The sequence below is a fragment of the Nomascus leucogenys genome, chromosome 2, assembly GCF_006542625.1.
Source record: "Nomascus leucogenys isolate Asia chromosome 2, Asia_NLE_v1, whole genome shotgun sequence".
Taxonomy (NCBI): Eukaryota; Metazoa; Chordata; class Mammalia; order Primates; family Hylobatidae; genus Nomascus; species Nomascus leucogenys.
In genome coordinates, this window is record NC_044382.1 from 52,650,232 (window position 1) to 52,669,402 (window position 19,171).

The 19,171-nt window shown below is 47.9% G+C and overlaps 1 protein-coding gene across 2 annotated transcripts in view; it reads right to left on the reverse strand.

The window, feature by feature from the left end:
- The window catches only part of CTCF (CCCTC-binding factor), a 78,193-nt gene extending 62,008 nt beyond the window's left edge, over positions 1 to 16,185 (reverse strand). The window contains exons 1-2 of one of the 2 annotated variants that reach the window (XM_030795319.1): positions 14,274 to 16,185; positions 5,688 to 5,804 (exon numbers count right to left, since the gene is read on the reverse strand). The gene's annotated coding sequence lies outside the window, so the exon portion shown is untranslated. The remainder of the gene's footprint in view (positions 1 to 5,687; positions 5,805 to 14,273) is intronic. The other variant, XM_030795308.1, reaches the window with a different exon arrangement.
- Positions 16,186 to 19,171: the final 2,986 nt, after the last annotated feature.

Genomic DNA, 19,171 nt, shown 5'->3' on the forward strand with positions numbered 1-19,171 from the left:
CTTTCTCTGTACTTTGTTACAAGCATCTCGCCATTTCAACATATTTTTTATACATAACGGCTACACAACATTCTATCATAAGGCCGGCACGGTGGCTCACGCCTGTAATCCCAGCACTTTGGGAGGCAGAGGCAGATGGATCATGAGGTCAGGAGATCGAGACCATCCTGGCTAACACGGTGAAACCCCGCCTCTACTAAAAACACAAAAAATTAGCGGTTCCAGCTACTCGGGAGGCTGAGGCAGGAGAATGGCGCAAACCCAGGAGGCGGAGTTTGCAGTGAGCAGAGATCGCGCCACTGCACTCCAGCCTGGGCGACAGAGCAAGACTCCGTCTCAAAAAAACAAAAAACAACAAAAAAATTCCATTATAGGGATGTATCATAATTTAACTGGTCACCTATTGTTAAATATTTTTATAGCCAGATTTTGGTAATTCTGCTTTGATCTAAGAAAAGAAAAAAACTTATTTGCATTAAAAAAATTACACAAACTATACAAAACCAACAAAAAGTGACCCCCAAACCAAACTACCCTCACACTACAGTTTTGACTGATGATTTCCATGTCTGTTTAGTCTTTTTTCCCTAGGCATTCATTCATACAAATAATTACTTATTGGGCTTCTGCTATATGCCAGGTTTTAGTTTGGGATTTTCTTTACTTTTATTCCATAATAATTAACTTTTTGGTATTATGCTATTAAAAAACCTCTCTCATAAGCATTTTGCTGGTTAACAGTCTTCCATTTTTTTTTTTTTTTTGACAGGGTCTCACTCTGTCACCCAGGCTAGACTGCATGCAGCCCCAACCTCCTGGGCTCAGGTGATCCTCCCATCTCAGCCTCCCAAGTAGCTGAGACTACAGGTGTGCACCACCACACCTGGCTATATTTTTTTTTTTTTTTTTTACAGACAAGGTCTCACTAAGTTGCCCAGGCTGGCATTCATCTTTTTAAATGGGTTAGGGTTTTACATCCCTTGCAACGTGCAACGTGACCTTGTTTTCTTACCCATTTCTCTACTGCTCAACAGATTTTCTGATAAATCTAACCCATTTTCCTATGGCACAATATTTCCGTTTAGTTCATTAACATTTGTATTATCTGGTGGTCATCGAAGTTCAGTTTAATGCAAAATATATACAATAACCAACTTGGCCCCGCGCAGTGGCTCACGCTTGTAATCCCAGCACTTTGGGAGGCCGAGGTTGGTGGATCACCTGAGGTCAGGAGTTTGAGACCAGCCCAGCCAATATGGTGAAACCCCGTCTCTACCAAAAATACAAAAATCATCTGGGCATGGCGGCGCACGCCTGTAGTCCCAGCTACTCAGGAGGCTGAGGCAGGAGAATCAGTTGAACCCAGGAAGCAGAGGCTGCAGTGAGCTGAGATCGCACCACTGCACTCCAGCCTGGCGACAGAACGAGACTCCACCTCTCAAAAAAAAAAAAAAAAAAAAAAAAAAAAAAAGAGGAAAGGGAAGCCCAAGGAAGTCACCTCTAATAGAACTGCGCAAGGCCATATAGCTATTAAGCTGCATGGCCAGGACTTGGTGTCCTAATGGGATTAAAATCAAATTTATCTTCCCAAAGTGCTGGGATTATAGGCATGAGCCACCATGCCCAGCCTCAGAAAACTTAATTCTTACTTACTTATTTGTTTATTGAGACAGGGTCTTACTCTGTCCCCCAGGCTGAAATGCAGTGGCGGGACCATGGCTCACTGCAACCTCAACCTCCTCAGCTCAAGACGATCCTCCTGCCTCAGCCTCCTGAATAGCTAGGACTACAGGCATGCGACATGACATGTGACTAAAGAAAATGTAATTTTTTTTTTCCTTTATCCACAAGGACATATGGAGAAAATGTAATTCTTAAATGCCACTTACGTTAAGAGCAATATGTTAACAACAATACTTAGTAATTGTAAAACACACAGTTAAGAATAGCTGCTTTTGGCTGGGCGCAGTGGCTCACGCCTGTAATCCCAGCACTTTGGGAGGCTGAGGCAGGCAGATCACGAGATCAGGAGATCAAGACCATCCTGGCTAACAAGGTGAAACTCTGTCTCTGCTAAAAATACAAAAATTAGCCGGGAGTGGTGGTGGGTGCATGTAGTCTCAGCTACTTAGGAGAATGGTGTGAACCTGGGAGGCGGAGCTTGCAGTGAGCCAAGATTGCACCACTGCACTCCAGCCTAGCAACAGAGCGAGACTCTGTCTCAAAAACAAAACAAAACAAAACAAAACAAAAAGAATAGATGCTTTTGGCTGGGCGTGGTGGTTCATGCTTGTAATCCCAGCACTTTGGGAGGCCGAATTGGGTGGATCACCTGAGGTCAGGAGTTTGAGACCAGCCTGGCCAACATGGCAAAACCCCATCTCTACTAAAAATACCAAAATTATCCAGGCGTGGGGATGGACGCCTGTAACCCCAGCTACTCGGGAGACTGAGGCAGGAGAATTGCTTGAACCTGGGAGGGGGAAGTTGCAGTGAGCCAAGATCACGCCACTGCACTCCAGCCTGGGCGACACAGTGAAGACTGTCTCAAAAATAAATAAATAAAGTAGTCTTCTTAACAAACTGGCAAATCTAAAGAAGTGTTTCCTTGAGGTCTGTGAACTGCTTTAGCAAACTAATGGAACCCAAGAAAGAGGTCGTGGGAAACTCAACTTGAAGCCAGTTGGTCAGAAGCTCTGAAGGAATGGGCTTGTGACTGGTAGGAAGGACGGGTGGTTTTATGGGACTGAACCCTAAACGTGTGGGATCTGACATCATCTTGGGTAGATGATGTTGGAATTGAATTGAAGGACATCTAGTTGGTATCCACTGTTTGGTGTGTGAGGAAAATCCCTCCACCCCATCTTCGGTCACGTAAGTCTTTTTTTTTTTTTTTTTTTTTTTTTTTGAGATGGAGTCTCGCCTTGTCGCCACGCCAGAGTACAGTGACATGATCTCGGCTCACTGCAACTTCTGTCTCCTGGGTTCAAGCGATTCTCCTGCCTCAGCCTCCCAAGTAGCTGAGACTACAGGGCGTGCACCACAACGCCCGCCTAATTTTTGTATTTTTGGTAGAGACGGGATTTCACCATGTTGGTCAGGATGGTCTCGATCTCTTGGACTTGCGATCTGCCCACCTCGGCCTCCCAAAGTGCTAGGATTACAGGCATGAGCCACCGGGCCAAGCCACGTAAGTCTTCTTTTGTGTTGATGGTGGTTGTTGTGTGAAAGCAAAGGAAAAACCTGGGCTTGAGAGTATTTCCCTACACAAACACTACAAGGACAAAGTAAGGAGCAGGATAGCAGAGCTGTTCTATAGCTCAAATGTATTGCTTCTCAAACGTATCGACTATAGAATCTATACAAAGAGAACTTCCCACCCTCAGACACTCATGCTTATTTTGTTGAAGACCTGTGTTATCTTAATCGTACGGTTTTCATTCTGCTCCAAAAATGTCTATTTGTTTTAATATAACAATATTTAATATTTATTTATTTATTTTTTTGACACAGGGTCTTGCTCTGTCACCCAGGCTGGAGTGCAGTGGCGTGATCTTGGCTCACTGCAACCTCTGCCTGCCTCCTGGTTCAGGTGATTCTCCTGCCTCAGCCTCCCAAGTAGTTGGGATTACAGGCATGCACCACCACACCCAGCTAATTGTCTTTTTGGTTATTTTATTTATTTATTTTTTTGAGACAGTCTCACTCTGTTGCCTGGGCTGGAGTGCAGTGATCTCGGCTCATTGCAACCTCCACCTCCCAGGTTCAAACAATTCTCCTGCCTCAGCCTCCCAAGAAACTGGCATTACAGGTTCCCGCCACTACGCCCAGCTAATTTTTTGTATTTTTAGTAGAGACGGGGTTTTACCATGTTGGCCAGGCTGGTCTCGATCTCCTCACCTCGTGATCCGCCCACCTCAGCCTCCCAAAGTTCTGGGATTACAGGCATGAGCCACCGCGCCTAGCCTTTTGTTTCTTTTTTTGGGGGGGTGGGGCAGACTGAGTCACTCTGTCGCCCAGGGTGGAGTGCAGTGACACAATCCTGGCTCACTGCAACCTCCGCCTCCCAAGTTTAAGCGATTCTCCTGCCTCAGCCTCCCGAGTAGCTGGGATTACAGGCACCCGCTACCACACTCAGCTAGTTTTTATATTTTTAGTAGAGATGGGGTTTTACCATGTTGGCCAGGCTAGTCTGGAACTCTTGACCTCAAGTGATCTACCTGCCTTGGCCTCCCAAAGTACTAGGATTACTGGGATTTTGGAGGGCCTGGCCTCCCAACGTACTGGGTGTGAGCTACCGTGCCCAGCCAATATTTAATATTTAATCACTTACCAGTTAAATTACTTAACTCACCACCTCTTCAATGAGTAAAACTGAAGTTCTAGGAAGATGGGTCATGTTTATCTTTCTTGAGACTCCAAGTACCCCGAAATCATACCACCTGATTCCCTAAGGGTATTCATATCCCAGTTTGAGAAACAGGGATCTACGCAATTAAGCTGGTCATAACACTCGAAAGTGATTAACGTGTTCCTATAAACCCATTCCCCAAACTCTTAAAGGTTAGATTTCTCAATAGTTTTTAAATCAGCATTCTTTTAAATCAGCAACTTATTGGTATGCACTCTGTGTCAACACTCCTAAAAGAACCTGCAGGGCATAAGTTATTTCTGGAGCGACAGAATACTACCACAGACCTTCTCCTTCCCATCTAGCAGGATAACAAGTTGCCCATTTGGAAAATAAAGGTTTGAAGAATAACAGAACTTTCATTCCTATTCCCTTCTCTTTATTTGCTCCAGGCAGAGCCTGTAAGAAAAATCTTAGTAGTCGTTTAGATGATTCATTCATATAAGCTTATCTAATCCTGACATTTGTAATTTCCACTTCTACATTCCTTTTTGCCATTACACATGTACAATTAAATTATTTTCACATTTTTCTAGGGTCTGAAAAAAATGTGCTTTCTGGTACTGTGAGAAGAGATAATTTTTACAACCAGAATCCCACTTTGTTGTTTATGAGATCCCAAAGCATAGTAGATTCCAATATTTATAAAAGGCCTATTCCAAGTTCCATATAATGTCCATTATATTTTATAGTAAAAATTATAGGCTAAATTAAAATGATAATTACTGTCACACTCTGACACAAAATGGGCAATGAGCTAGGCTAACTCAAATTAAGACAATTTTTATCCAGGACACCAGGTTCCCCAAGAACAAGTTTCCATCTGTTTCTCATCAAAATTACAAGTAGCCACAGGTCATGGACTTTCTTTTCAGTTCATTTGCCAATAGTCAAAATACACATTGCAAGAGTTTCTACAGAAAATCAGCCACAATTTCCTGGGATCTTTCAATGTACATGTTCAGAATAGTACTTAACACTTTACAAAACACATTCTCATTAACTCTGAGAATAGTCTCTGAGATTGGTGGTGTTATTCTCTCACAAGTGAGGACTACAGGAGTAGACAGGTTAAAGTAACTTGCCCCATATTACCCAGCTAGTACATTGTTGTAAAGAATTTCAAACCCGGGACTCTGATTATGAAGCCTGTATGCTCTCAATCACCTGATATCCTGCATCCTCTATATCCAAGAATTAGCCAACAAATCCTCCAACTCCAGGAGGGTTATATTACTACCATTTTTAAGATAGAAAAAATGGAAATAGCACTTACCTCTCCGTGGCTGCAAAGTCAGTTTGAGGAGGGAAAACAGAACCCAGCTCTCAAGCCCCTGGTCAGCAATCTGTCCACTAGCGCATCTTGTTCTTTGGCTTCAGGTCCGTAATCATTCTAAAAGAAAAGCATAAAACATTTTATGAAACACTAAATTTATACAAATACACATACAGTATAAAAAACAGCATGAGGGAAACTGAAGACAGAAAAAATTGGGAAAGAAACAAAACACCTGTTAATGTCATGTCACTAACTGAGCCATTCCATAAATGTCCACCATCAAGCCAATAACAAAACATTCAGTTATTTTTTCACACATTTGCTAAATATATAAAGGACTAAAGATTTGTAAAGTAGCAAAATAGGACTCCAGGCTCATACCAGTAATCCTAACGCTTTGGGAAGCCAGGGTGGGAGACTCACTCAGGAGTTTGAGGCTGTACTGAGCTGAGATTGTGCCACTGCATTCCAGTCTGCTTCACAGAGTGAGAGATCTTGTCTCAAAAAAAAAAAAAAAAAGGCCAGGAGCAGTGGCTCACGCCTGTAATCCCAGCACTTTGGGAGGCCAAGGCGGGCAGATCACGAGGTCAGGAGATCGAGACCATCCTGGCTAACACAGTGAAACCCCGTCTCTACTAAAAATACAAAAGATTAGCCAGGCGTGGTGGCGGGCGCCTGTAGTCCCAGCTACTTGGGAGGCTGAGAATGGTGTGAACCCAGGAGGCGGAGCTTGCAGTGAGCCGAGATCGTGCCACTGCACTCCAGCCTAGGTGACAGAGTGAGACTCCGTCTCAAAAAACAAACAAACAAAAAAAAACTCCACTGCAATATTGCAACCAAATAATGGCACACATACTCAAACTACCAAAAAATTAATTCTTGGCTGGACGCAGTGGCTTACGCCTGTAATCCCAGCACTTTGCGAGGCCGAGGCGGACGGATCATGAGGTCAGGAGATCAAGACCATCCTGGCTAACACGTGAAACCCCGTCTCTACTAAAAATACACACACACAAAAAAAAATTAGCCGTGTGTGGTGGCGGGTGCCTGTAGTCCCAGCTACTCAGGAGGCTGAGGCAGGACAACGGCATGAAACTGGGAGGCAGAGCTCGCAGTGAGCCGAGATCCTGCCACTGCACTCCAGCCTAGGCAACAGAGCAAGACTCCATCTCAAAAAAAAAAAAAAAAAAAAATTAATTCTTGTGGCTGCAATAATGGCCCTCTAACAGTTTATTTCCGTATCTTCAGCAAGTAGTGGTCTTACTGATTAAGTTTGTTCATGCCATAAGTAAAGGCTATGCTTGCCAGTTTAGTAAGATAACTGCGGAAGCCAAGGCGGGTGGATCATCTGAGGTCAGGAGTTTGAGAACAGCCTGACCAACATGATGAAACCCCATCTCTAATAAAAATATAAAAATTCGCCAGGCATGGTGGCACACGCCTGTAATCCCAGCTACTCAGGAGGCTGAGGCAGGAGAATTGCTTGAACCCAGGAGCCGGAGGTTGGAATGAGCCGAGATTGTGCCACTGCACTCCAGCCTGGGTGAAAGAGCAAGACTCCGTCTCAAAAAAAAAAAAAAAAAAATAACTGGCAGGAGGAGCTTTTACTGACCTTTGAAAATCCTAGAAGCATAGCAATGAAATAGTTTTTTTAGTTGAATAACGGAATACTTTGTTAGATGGCATCTTTTCACCCTAAATTACAAAATGAACTGTCAAGCTTCAAGCAAAGGTAGAGTGGAACCTACACCTACAAAAAAAAAAAAAAAAAAAAAGAAAGAAAATCCCAGGCCAGGCACAATGGTTCACACCTGTAATCCCAGCACTTTGGGAGGCCAAGGTAGGTGGATCACGAGGTCAAGAGATTGAGACCATCCTGGCCAACATAGTGAAACCCTGTCTCTACTAAAAATACAAAAATTAGCTGGGCATGGTGGCGCAAGCTACTCAGGAGGCTGTGGCAGGAGAATCGTCTGAACCCAGGAGGCGGAGCTGCAATGAGCCAAGATCGTGCCAGTGCACTCCAGCCTAGCGACAGAGTGAGACACTGTCTCAAAAAAAGAATAAAATAAAATCCCAAGTGTAATAAAGAGCTAAATTTGAATTAAGTATTTCCAAATAGGCCGGGCACAGTGGCTCATGCCTGTAATCCCAGCACTTTGGGAAGCCAAGGCAGGCGGATCACGAGGTCAGGAGTTCAAGACCAGCCTGACCAACATAGTGGAATCCTGTCTCTACTAAAAAAATACAAAAATCAACCAGGCGTAGTGGTGTGCGCCTGTTATCCCAGCTATTCAGGAGGCTGAGGCAGGAGAATCGCTTGAACCCAGGAAGCAGAGGTTTCAGTGAGCCAAGATCGCACCACTACACTCTAGCCTGGGCAACAGAGCAAGACTCAGTCTCGAAAAAAAAAAAAAGAGTTTCCAAATAATATGGCCAGGTATGATGGCTCACACCAGCAATCCCAGCACTTTGAGAGGCCAAAGTAGAGGACAGCTCGAGCCTAGGAGTTCAAAGCCAGTCAGGGCAACACGGCAAAACCCCGTCTCTACAAAATATATAAAAATTAGCCAGGCAGACCAGGCACAGTGGCTCACGCCTGTAATCCCAGCACTTTAGGAGGCCGAGGCAGGTGGATCATGAGGTTAGGAGTTCAAGACCACCGTGGCCAACGTGGTGAAACCCGGTCTCTACTAAGAATACAAAAACTAGCTGGGCATGGTGGCATGCACCTGTAATCCCAGCTTCTCAGGAGGCTGAGGCAGGAGAACTGGTTGAACCCGGGAGATGGAGGTTGCAGTGGGCCACCATCACGCCACTGCACTCCAGCCTGGGTGACAGAGCAAGACTTCGTCTCAGGGAAGAAGAACCAAAAATAAAAAATAAAAAAATAAAAGGCCAGGCATGGTGGCTCACATCTGTAGCCCCAGCACTTTGGGAGGTCGAGGTGGGTGGATAACCTGAGGTCAGGAGTTCCAGACCAGCCTGGCCAACATGGCAAAACCCCGTCTCTACTAAAAATACAAAAATTAGCCAGGCACGGAGGCAGGCACCTGTAATCCCAGCTACTTGCGAGGCTGAAGCAGGAGAATCACTTGAACCTGGGAGGCCGAGGTTGCAGTGAGCCCAGAACATGCCACTGCACTCCAGCCTGGGAAACAGAGCGAACTCCATCTTAAAAAAAAAAAAAAAAAAAATATATATATATATATATATATATATATATATATATACACACACATATATATACATGCCAGGATGGGTGTTGTGTGCCTGTGGTCCCAGCTACTTGGAAGGCTGAGGTGGGAGGATCACTTGGGGCAGGCTGGGGACAAGGCTGCAGTGAGCCATGATCACACCACTGCACTGCAGTGTGGGCAACAGAGTGACAACCTGTCTCAAAAAAAAAAAAAAAAAAAAAAAGCAAGCTGAGTATGGTGGCTCACACCTGTAATGTCAACACTTTGGGAGGCCGAGGTGGGAGACTTGCTTGAGCCCAGGAGTTCAAGACCAGCCTGAGCAACATAGTAGGATCCTGTCTACAAAAAAATAAAAAGAATCAGCTGGGCATGGTGGCACACTCCTATAGTACCAGCTACTTGGGAGGCTGCAGCAGGAAGACTGCTTGAGCCCAGGAGTTCAAGGCTCAGTGAGCTATGAACATGCCACTGCACTCCAACCTGGGCAACAGCTATGATCATGCCACTGCCTCAATCAAAATGTATTAAAAAAAAAAGTTTCCAAGCAATTTGGCATATGAGGTACATCTTCTAAGAGGAAACCCATCTCACAATTAGCTAAACTCCACAAAACTCACTGATATAATACTTTCTTAGATGAAGCTAAAGTCTCCTCTGTTGAGAGGCAATTTTTAGTAACACAAACAGGTGATTAGCGTATTTAGTCCAAGCAACACTTCTGTACTGGAGTCCATTATTATTACTAGCATACCTCAAAGGGAATGAAATTTTCTACCCCTGAAAATTCCAAGAGTGACCAAAAACAAGGATCAAGTGTGAAAGAATATCATCCTAACCCTCACCTTTGGACTGTATTTTGGCAGTCTATATGCAATGCCACAACTTTGCATTCAAATATTAAATCACTGAGAAAATGCACAGATACTAGCAGGGAAGATACGAAGACAGACTACAGAAAGTTTACAGGTGTTTAAAAAAGAATGGGCTGGACACGGTGGCTCACACCTAATCCCAGCACTTTGGGAGGCCAAGACAGACAGACTGCTTGAGCCCACGAGTTTGAGACCAGCCTAAGCAACATGACAAAACCCCATCTCTAGAAAAAATTAGTCCCAGCTACCCAGGAGGCTGAGGTGGCAGGATCAATTGAGCCAGGGAGGTGGAGGCTGCAGTGAGCTGTGATCACACCACTGCACTCCAGCCTGGGTAAAAGAGGAAGACCCTGTCTTAAACAAACCCCACAGGCCGGGCGTGGTGGCTCATGCCTGTAATCCCAGCACTTTGAGAGGCCAAGGTGGGCAGACCACGAGATCAGGAGATCAAAACCATCCTGGCTAACACGGTGAAACCCCGTCTCTACTAAAAATACAAAAAATTAGCCAGGCGTGGTGGCGGGCGCCTGTAGTCCTCCCAGCGACTCGGGAGGCTGAGGCAGGAGAATGGCGTGAACCCGGGAGGTGGAGCTTGCAGTGAGCCGAGATCGCGCCCCTGCACTCCAGCCTGGGAGACAGAGCGAGACTCCGTCTCAAAAACAAACAAACGCCCCACAAGAACAACAAAACAAATGTGGTAAGACAAATCTTTTATTTTTATTTTTATTTTTTATTTTTGAGACAGTCTCACTCTGTCACCCAGGCTGGAGTTCAATGGCACGACCTTGACTCACTGCAACCTCCGCCTCCTGGGTTCAAGTGATTCTCCTGCCTCAGCCTCCTGAGTAGCTGGGATTACAGAAACAGACACATGCCACCCCGCCCAGCTAATTTTTGTGTTTTTGGTAAAGATGGGGTCTCACCATGTTGGCCAGGCTGGTCTCAAATTCCTGACCTCAGGTGATCCGCCTGCCTTGGCCTCCCAAAGTGCTGGGATTACAGGTGTGAGCCACCATGTCCCACCTACAAATCACATCAATTGAGAACCATGGTCTTCAAAGTTATACATTATTTGCCATTATTGTTCTTTTTAAATCATAATGCATCTGAGTTGTTTGAAGAGGGGCCTAATTTTTGGCAAAACAGTCAAGTCATCTGGAGCCAAGACAGGTAAATTAGGCAGACAGATGGTCTAGTTTAAAAAAATTAGGTGGAGTCTATAACGTAGATGATGTGGAGTGGCTGTGACAGCAGCAGCATCCCTGAAGCAAAAAAAGCAGTCTCTAGAGGTGACTTTTGGCCAGGAGGCACCAGCCTGCAAGGCTGTGCCCAAGATTCCTCCCCAGGGCCTTAAGTCAGCCACAAGTGGCTTCCACCAAGGAACTCCCCAAGCCATTCAGAAGTCCCAGGTGAGTGCCTTCATTTGCGTGTGTACTTTAAAATAAAATCCTAAAGCTCTTAGAATTTGAATGCATCTTAAGGACAACTTCACCTCCTAAATTCTTACATAGGTTGAATGGATCCCGATAAAGTTAACCTTTACAACTACTCTGTTTTTTTTTTTTTTTTGAGATGGAGTCTCGCTCTGTTGCCCAAGCTGGAGTGCAGTGGCACAATCTCGGCTCACTGCAACCTCCGCCTCCTAGGTTTGAGCGATTCTCCTGTCTCAGCCTTCCTAGTAGCCAGGACTACGGTGCATGCCACCATGTCCGGCTAATTTGTTGTATTTTTAGTAGAGACAGGGTTTCACCGTGTTAGTCAGGATGCTCTCGATCTCCTGACCTCGTGATTCACCCGCCTCGGCCACCCAACGTGCTGGGATTACAGGAGTGAGCCACCACACCCAGCCACAACTACTCTTAAATAGGCAGTATTTTCTTATGTAGGCAAACATTCCTGTTTTAATCCTCCTCCTATCACTAATTTAAATAACAGATCCTGGCCTGGAGAGATGGCTCACGCCTGTAATCCCAACACTCTGGGAGGCTGAGGCGGGTGGATCACCTGAGGTCAGGAGTTCGAGACCAGCCTGGCCAACATCGTGAAAACCCGTCTCTACTAAAAACACAAAAATTAGCCGGGCGTGGTGGCGCGGGCCTGTAATTCCTGCTACTTGGGAGGCAGAGACAGGAGAATGGCTTGAACCCAGGAGGCAGAGGTTGCAGTGAGCCGAGATCGCACCACTGCCACTCCAGCCTAGGGGACAGAACGAGATTCCGTCTCAAAAAAAAAAAAAAAAAAGAAGTCTGGGTTACCCTAACATATTAATTCATCCTCAATTTATTCTCTCTGTAGATTTAGTTTTCTAATAAAAACAAAACAAAGTAAGATTCCTGGCATATGGGAATTTCAAAGGATAGCAACTGTGTGGAAAAGGTCTATTCCACTAAAACAACATAAATGATGTATAAACCCAAGAAGCCGATGACTGCATATGAAACAACCAAACCAAGAAGCAAAATATGGTCTACGGAGCACAGTACTAACCCGGGAAAACAAGCTTTACTCCTGGCTCGATTACACACCTGCTGTATTTTAATTTTTAACTCAATGTTGAGCTTATTTAAATAAATAAAACATGCTACTTAACCACAATTTCAAAAGGAAAACAAAGTCACAAAAGAATGCAATAAATTACACAATTGGACTAACATATTAGATAATTAAAGGTGATTCTATTCCCAAGTCTAACTATCAATCAACTGCATTTAGTTACTCTATGCAATTTTATTGAGGAAGAGGGGTGGCAGGAACATTTTGCAGAGTTCCAAAAGGAGACATAGCGTGCCTACGAAGAGGACTGCAGTGAGGAGCTACAGATTGAGATTACATACAGTGGACTGGACAACTTTGGTTAGGACCAGGCTGTTTAATTTCTTCATAAACTTAACATAGCTTCCTTCCTAAAAACATGTTAATCCAGACTTTCTTCTCTCCAAAACAACCCGAACTGATACATCAACTGCTGCACTGAACTATATTAAGGCACTAGAATATTTACGGAAAAGCAAAAGACTCCCGCAATTCAACGGGAAGCTTTTTAGTGAAGAAAGAAAACTTAAGGACCGAATAAATTTAAATATATGCCCTGTTTAACTTCCTTTCCCACCTATGAGGACTTGGTTTTTAACTTTCTTAGTTGATCGAAACTCCAAGTATGAAGACTACGTATGCGAATGTTTACTTAACGCTGAACTCTGGGCTACAGGAAGTCTCCTACTAAACAGTAGTTACATTAGGCGTAGATATTTATAAACCATCTGCAGCAAGTGACCCAGGATTCAATTACAACGTCAACCCTCATATTTCATCGTATGGGCAAATTACCAGTGGAGTCAAGAATAAACTCATTCTGCCCTACTGGCGCTCTAGATCGAGTTGCACAATCCTGGGGCAGAACCGCCTTCACCTAGCCCTAGAGCATCAGGTACTAAGTTAGTGTGAGGACATTTTAAAGCGGGAGGGAAACTCAAGGGACTCAGCCCATACTCCCAAATTTAGAAATTTGTCATGTCACTTGAGATCAGAACGAAATTTAAGTTTCAGTCCCTTTGAGATCTCTGAGCGCACAAAGTCAGGCTGCTATCACTGGCTGGGGAGTCTGAACCCGGCTGGATAAAAACTACTTGGTGCAGAACTCGCATCTTTTCCGCCCACCGTGGGGGGGCCCGCATCGGTCGGGTCCGGCCAGGAGCCCAGGCGAGAGTTTGGGGGCGCAGCGGGAGCGGCGAGCGCGCGTCCCCCCGCCCGCTCAGGCAGCGTAGAGGTGCGAGCAGCTCAGCCAGTCTTGCAGAGGGAGCTCTCGGCAGCGCTGGGGTCCCTCTGCTCGCAGCCGCTGCAGCGCCGCCTGCGCCACTCGGCGGAGACGGAGACCAGCGGCGGCGACGCGCGGACTGGGAGCGACCGCCGAGCAGCCAAGCAGCTGGGGAGGCACGCAGGGCGGCAGGGTAGGTTCCGGGGACGGGGCTGGCTGGAGGAGGGGCAGCCCGAGACGCGACGGCCAGGGCCCGACACCCATACGGCACCGGGACCTGATTGAGCGCGCGGCGGCAGTCGGTCCGAACCCTTACGCTAGACGGGCGCCTTAGCCGGGACGCGGAGATAGCGTCTCAGCTGGGGTCACCCGCCGCGGGAGGGGCGGAGGACACAGGACAGAGGGCGGGCCGCGGCCGGGCGATCGGCTGGCCAGGAACCGGCCTCGAGGGCAGAGACAAAGGAAGGAAAATGGAGTCGCCGGGCGCGCGGGCCTCTGCCTCTGCCGCCGCCCGAGGCCTAGCGCGCTGCCAGGAGGGAGGCCTAGCGGGCGGGCGTGGGGGTGGGGGTGGGGGGCGGCCGGGCCACGGCGGCGACGGGCAATGGCGGCGGCCGCGCCGCAGCAGGGACGGTAGAGGGAGACAAACACCCCCCGGCGGCGGCGCTGGCGCCGGGCTGCAGCCAGCGCCGACCGGAGCGGCCCCATCGTGACACCTAGAGGCGGCCCGCGAAACCTCCTCCACCCCGGGCCCCCTTACCTCCGCGCCACACCCCCCGCGGCGCCCGCTCTGCCGCCGCTCCACGGCTCCGGCCACCTGGCGTCCCCGGCGAGCTCCGCGCGTCCGCACCGGCTACCGCCGCCGCCGCTGCCGCCAAAGAAGCAGCTCCGCGCACGGTTTAATCGCTCCACAGGCTCAGACACAAAATGGCGGCGGCGCGGTGCAGTGCGCCTGCGTCGGCGCTGCCGGGGCCGCGGGTGCTGATAAGGGAAGGGACGGGTGGGGGGGCCGGCCGGGCTGCGAGTAGAGGGCGGGGGAGGAAAGGTGAGGGGAGGGGTTGGCGCAGGGCAGCATGGGAGGCGGCCCCGGGCGCCAACTTTCAAAAGCGGGCGCGATGGCGTCACGGGACGCGCCGCGAGTCGCGTCGTCACGCCGCACGCGCCCTCCCGCGCCCCCGCCGGGTCGCGCGTGGGCTCTGCCGGCGCCGCGGCGTCCTGGCTCCCGCTGGGTGGGGCTTCCTGGGCGGAGGCCGCCGCCCCTGGGCGGTGCCGGATTCAGTCCGCTTGACCTTATTCCCTAGCTGCTGTCTCTGGCCCCCTGAACCCGTACAGGGTTGGGGAAGTGGGGGTGGCTGGAGGAAGCGCGCGCGGGGCAAGCCAGTGGGGCTGAGGAGGCTCCCGGGCCCGGCCCCGCCCAGTCTCCGCCCCAGCCAGGCCCGACCCGCCCTCCGAACGTCTCAGCTGCCCGCCACCGAGTAAGACCCGGTCGGTTCCCGCGCCTTCCCAGCTCCGTGTCCGCGAGCGACGACTGGAAGGGCTGTCCTTGTTCAGCGGCTTTTGGTGATGTCTCCGCCCTAGAAGAGGGCCACCTAAAAGCGGGTGCGAGAGAAGAGTGGGAGGGCGTCCTCTTGGTGTCCCCAGGCCACCTCAGCCCGGAGAGGCGGCGGAAGACCAGACTTGATGCTTTAACACGTTCATAGCAGTCGCTTTTTACTGAAAGGAGTTTCTGTATTTAGTGCTGTGTAATTCTGTGGAAACGTGCATTTCTTGTCTTTGCGGGAGAGCTGTTCTCTGTGGGCGGAGACCTTCAGTCCCACCCCTCCCCAGGAGCCGCCTGCGGACCCTTCCCAACCTGCAGTCAAGTTGACCAAGAACTGACTGCAAGGTGCTGGTGGCTCTGGGAGGAGAGCCTTTTGGTACTTACAGGGAATATGACTCTTCCCTTAGATATCAAATGGACCCAGCATCTAGGGAGCAGCTTCTGCTCCATCCAGCTGACCGTTCCCTTGTGAGAATGCTGGCCCAGTAACATACTCTTTTTTTTTTTTTTCCCCTTAAAGGAATAAAAAATCTGTATTTTTAAGATGTCAAATTTCCAGAGTTTTTAGATGTTAGCAACTGAATCAGATGTTTTTAAACTTCGTGAGTTGATTAAACCACACAGATGAGCTGTCAGTTTATGACCCCTGGCTTGGCTTGGAGGAAAGAGTGAAGAGAAATTCCATGGCCAAATCCTGGGGCACTCCAATATTGGGAGAGTAATGGAGAAGGAGTCTAAAAGGGAGCATCTAGGAAGTCATGAAATCTAGCGCTGAGTTGTGGAATCCCTGGGCAGAGAAGGTTTCAGGTAGGAGGCATCAGCTGAGCGGTGTGATAAACTTGGGCCAGAGATGTGGCTATTGGATTGGGTCACCTTGCAAGTCACTGGAGAATGTCACTAATGGCCTTGGCTTGATTCACGTGGGTATATCAGGGAGGTGGACTTGACCGGAATGGGTTGAAAAGTGACCAGGAAAGTGAGGAAATGGAGACAGCACATGTATGCAATTTGAGAGAGGTTTTGCTGTGAAGGGACTAGATAAGTTTGGGAATAGATATAGAAAGATGAGATGTTTTAAAAGATAGTAGGGGCTGGGCGCAGTGGCTCACGCCTGTTATCCTAGCACTTTGGGAGGCTGAGGCAGGTGGATCACCTGAGGTCAGGAGTTCGAGACCAGCCTGGCCAATATGGTGAAACCCCGTCTCTACTAAAAATACAAAAATTAGCTGGGCGTGGTGGTGCGCACCTGTAATCCCAGCTACTGGGGAGGCTGAGGCAGGAGAATTGCTTGAACCGGGAGGCAGAGGTTGCAGAGAGCCAAGATTGGGCCACAGCACTCCAGCCTGGGCAACAAAGCGGGACTCCATCTCAAAAAATAATAATAAATAAAAGATGGTAGGGTTCCCAGAGCATGTTTATGTGCCATTGGGAGGGATATAGTGGGGAAGAAAGATGGGTGATCCACGAGAGAGAAGGCTTGCTTGACCCATATAGGAGTCAAATCCATGAGAAGATAGAAGGAAACGGAGGGTTGACCTTGGAGAGGAACAGGGATGCTTCCATTCATGATAGGGGCAACAAAGGTGAAGACAGATGCAAGTGCAGGGGAGAGGGAAGGCAAGTCTTTAACAGGATTTCCTTGGTGGCGTTAAAGGTAAACCAGTTGGCCTAGTGTGTTGGTTTTTCTCCAACATTCAGCTGCTTAGGTACAGACATGAAGAAAAGGGATAGTACAGCTTCTCAACACCAGGACCCAAGTTTTCTCATTTCTTTCTTTTTTTTTTTTTTTGAGACGGAGTTTCGCTGTTATCGCCCAGGCTGGAGTGCAATGGTGTGATCTCGGCTCACCGCAACCTCCGCCTCCTGGGTTCAAGCGATTCTCCTGCCTCAGCCTCCTGAGTAGCTGGGATTACAGGCATGTGCCACTACCCCCGACTAATTTTGTATTTTTAGTAGAGGCGGAGTTTCTCCATGTTGGTCAGGCTGGTCTTGAACTCCCAACCTCAGGTGATCCGCCCGCCTCGGCCTCCCAAAGTGCTGGGATTACAGGCGCGAGTCACCGCGCCCGGCAAGTTTTCTCATGTCTAATCCCAGTTACTTACCTTATACCATTAGATACTATTTTAGAAATGTGTGAAGTATTTGAAAAATTTACACATGACCCTTCTTTTTGTAGAAACCAAGTTATTCCATTTGCCTCTTTTGTACACATTAGGACTCAGACATAAAGAAAAGACAAACTCAGAGGAAAATTACCAAACAGATGCCTCTGGAATATTCGCATTTTGCATTCTCCTCAGCCCAAATAGCTCCTGGTATACTTAGGAACTTTTTTTTTTTTTTTTTTTTTTTGAGACGGAGTCTCGCTCTGTTGCCCAGGCTGGAGTGCAGTGGCACAATCTCGGCTCACTGCAAGCTCCACCTCCCAGGTACACGCCATTCTCCTGCCTCAGCCTCTCCGAGTAGCTGGGACTACAGGCGCCCGCCACCACGCCTGGCTAATTTTTTGTATTTTTAGTAGAGACAGGGTTTCACCGTGGTCTCGATCTCCTGACCTCATGATCCGCCCGCCTCGGCCTCCCAAAGTGCTGGGATTACAAGCATGAGCCACCGCGCCCGGCCAGGAACTTATGTACTAGAAACAACAAAGCTGACTTGCACATAGGGAGAGCCTGTTTATACAAAAAATTTAAAAATTAGCTGAGTGTGGTGACGCATGACTGTAGTCCCAGGTACTTGGGAGGCTGAGGTGGGAGGATCGCTTGAGCCCAGGAGGTCGAGACTATAGGGAGCCATGTGTGTGCCACTGTATTCTAGCCTGGGTGATAAAGCAAGACCCTGTCTCAAAAAAATAAAAAATAGGCCAGGCACAGTGGCTCATGCCTGTAATCCCAGCACTTTGGGAGGCCAAGGTAGGTGGACTGCTTGAGCCCAGGAGTTTGAGACTAGCCTGGGTAACATGGCAAAAGCCTATCTCTACAAAAAATTAGCTGAGCATGGTGGTGTGTACCTGTAGTCCCAGCTACTTGGGAGGCTGAGGCAGGAGCATCACTTGAGCTCAGGAGGTTGAAGCTGCAGTGAACCCCGATTGCACCACTACATTCCAGCCTGAGTGACAGAGCAACACATTGTCTCAAAAATAAAAAAAAAAATTAAAAGCTGACTTGCATTTAAACTTTAGATTTTCTTTCTAGTAACATTAATAAGCGAATTAGTTCACTTTCTCAAGATTTTACTTCAAATCATCTTCCTTTTTTTTGTTTTCTTTTTGTGGAGATGAGGTCTCACTGTGTTGCCCAGGCTGGTCTCAGGCTCCAGCAATTCTCCTGTCTTGGCCTTCCAAAGTGCTGGGATTACAGGTGTAAGCCACCACACCTGTCCCCATCTTCTTTAAGAGTAGACTACAAGAACACCTTCTAAAGCTTTTATGTAGGCAAATATGAAGCAGTGGACTTATTTTTTTATTTTATTTTGTTTTTAGATGTAGTCTCACTCTGTCGCCCAGGCTGGAATGCAGTGGCTCGATCTCAGCTCCCTGCAACTTCTGCTTCCTAGGTTCAAGCAATTCTCCTGCCTCAGCCTCCCGAGTAGCTGGGACTACAAGTGTGCACTACCACTCCTGGCTAATTTTTTGTATTTTTAGTGGAGACGGGGTTTCGCCACGTTGGCCAGGCTGGTCTTGAACTCCTGATCTCAGGAGATCTGCCCACCTCAGCCTCCCAAAGTCTTGGGATTGCAGATGTAAGCCACCACACCCAGCCTGAGGCAGTGGATTTAGAGGGAAAAAAACCTCAACTGTATTTATGATTATATTTACAACTATATATTAATTATATTTATAACTGTATGATCTCTGAGGCATCAAAAGCCAGGAATGGGGTCCAAGTGGCCTTGGAGCCTGCTTTCTGAAGACAAGGACCCTATGTACTCCTCTCACATAGGGCTGAGAAAATGCCAAGGATCACTAAGGAAGGAAGAAAAGAAAATATTTTCTGGCTGGGCGTAGTGGCTCACGCCTGTAATCCCAGCACTGTGGGAGGTCGAGGCAGGCGGATCACCTGAGGTCAGGAGTTTGAGACCAGCCTGGCCAACATGGTGAAACCTCATCTCTACTGAAA